The sequence below is a fragment of the Lucilia cuprina genome, chromosome 6 (assembly GCF_022045245.1).
Source record: "Lucilia cuprina isolate Lc7/37 chromosome 6, ASM2204524v1, whole genome shotgun sequence".
Lineage (NCBI taxonomy): Eukaryota > Metazoa > Arthropoda > Insecta > Diptera > Calliphoridae > Lucilia > Lucilia cuprina.
In genome coordinates, this window is record NC_060954.1 from 6212753 (window position 1) to 6215248 (window position 2496).

Sequence of the window (2496 nt, forward strand, 5' to 3'; positions counted from 1 at the left end):
AAAAAGACTTAGAATAATTTTTAAAATTGCCTTACAACTGTATCACATTTCCTACAATATTATTAACACTAATTTAATAGTATTAACCGTTTAACAATAGCTTAAGTTTAATGGTCAAATTTAAGGCTAAAAGGAAAAAAATAATGAAATTTTCTATTTAATTTTTCCTTAATAAACTTTAAGTTCTTATTGGAGGGAAAGAAAAATCCTTTTTTTAAAAAATTAACAGATATATTAAATGCAATTTGTTGCACAAACTATGCTTTCTTCCCTTGCCAATGATTGTCAGCAGTTTTTTGTTTTATCAAATTACCATGTCTGCCAAATGTCAGGCAAACGTTTCATCCGAGCACATCATTGCAAATTTAGCACACATGTCTTGTTAAGTCATGTTGTCATACAATTCATGTCAAATTAATAGTTTAAACATTTCTACATGCAAAAACATGTTAATAAAATTAACAATTTTATAAACAAACCAAAACAGTGGAGGATGTGATAAGTGGATTTGTTTTTTTTAAGAGGTTTTATTTAAGATTTTTTGTAAATTTTATAAAATACATTATAATGGTGTTATAATGTAATATAAACCATTATAATTGTTTTATAATATATTATAATTCATTATAATGGAGTATAACAGATTATAATTGTGTTATAATTAATTATAATACATTATAATGTATAATAATTCATTATAATTGTTTAAGAATTAAATTAAATTGATTATAATAGTATTATAATGAATTATAATCCATTATATTTCCATTATAATGAAGTATAATGCATTATAATTGTATTATAATGGATTATAATTTCATTATATACGATGCTTTTTCAGGTGGTTTGTGGCCAAGACAATCCGTTGGAATAAATTTCAAACTCAGTCGATCTGCGCAACGTTAGCCTGGGGCGTCCCCTGTGTTTCGAGCCTTGCGGGTTTCATTGAAGGCTCTCTTTAGCAAATATCTGAGTTTTCTCTTCTGAGGATATGGTCAATCCAGCGCCATTTTCTTTGTTGGACTTCAACGTCAATTGGGTCCTCGTTGTAGATGTAGAGTAAATCATAAAGTAGAATATCGCCATTATGTGCCTCAGATATCTATAGCTTCCTTGTTATAGAACTGTTTACTTTCCATGTATCGCACCCGTACATTAGTACGGATTTAACACTGGTGTTGAAAAGGCGAATCTTGTGTTTTCTTGAGATCTGTGAAGACTGCCAATGCGTTTGCTTCCAGTTTACTGATTTTGGATTGTATTCCTGAGATCGTATGTGACATCAAGCATATGTCACCTGCATAATCCAAATCGTGAAGTTGACCATTGATCTTCCATTATAAGCCATTGCTCACTTCGCCATTGGTTTTTGTCATGACGGAGTCCATTTCAAATGTCTCACTTTCCTTGCCTCTGAAGCGAACTCGGCAAGAAAGACTGTACTATAATTGTCCTGAGGCTTTTAATATGGTCCACACAAGACCTATTTGCCTTAAAGACTGCCTGTTCGCGGCGCAGGACGGTCAACTCTAGGTTATCACTCATGCGGTCTAGAATTGTAAAAGCTACTACTTTTTGAATGGTATTGAGTAGTGTTATGACTCTCCAGTTTCGACAGTGGCTTAGGTCTCCTTTTGTGACTATTGTACCCTCCTTTCATTCACCGGGAAAATCTGCAGAATGTCAATATTTCTGTATGATCGGCACGTGAATGTACGGGATTAAGTCTGGGGCATATTTCAGAAGCTCATCCTCACCGGCCTTATTGTTCATTAGCCTCTTGACTGCCCTCCTTACTTCGTCGAGGGTTGGAGCTGTTTTGGATATTTACCGCTAGGCCTTGGTTACCCATTATAGAGCATAGGTTGGAGTAGTCCGTGCCAACTTTCGCATTCATGTCGCTGAGTACGATGTTCATGTCGCTTTTATTTGCGCTTGGCAATTTCAGCGTCTAATTGTTCATAGAAAGCACTTTTTGCGTCTGTTGGGGCAGTTAGTGATGTTGCGGTATTTGGTCCGAAATCGTGCGCTTATGAAGCGCTCAGATATTGGTCTTAAACCTATAAGCGATCTCTTTATTTTATCCGTCATCAGAATCCCAGTCACATTCATGAAGACTGTCGTTATTTCCGCAGTAGATGTAGTGCTGCCCAGATACCATACGAAACTCTCCCTCCCTGCCCCTTCCATCTGACTTCGCTGAGACGCAGAATATCCAGTCGATAGCTTTCCATTTCCTTGCATGCTTCGGCTAAGCGGGATGGTTTTGCGAGTGTCCTAGTGTCCACGTTTCAATTCTTGTCCTTGTTCAGTATACAATAGGTTGTGCCATTTAATCCAGTCCATCTCTTCACTTTGTGTAGTTTCTTTGATGAGTTTGGGTTTCCGCCTTGGCACATCATAATCCATTATAATAGTATTTTATTACATTATAAACCGCTTCATATTTCCCATTCAGATTCTCTTCTAAAACGAGCTTTTACTGTATCTCTTCTA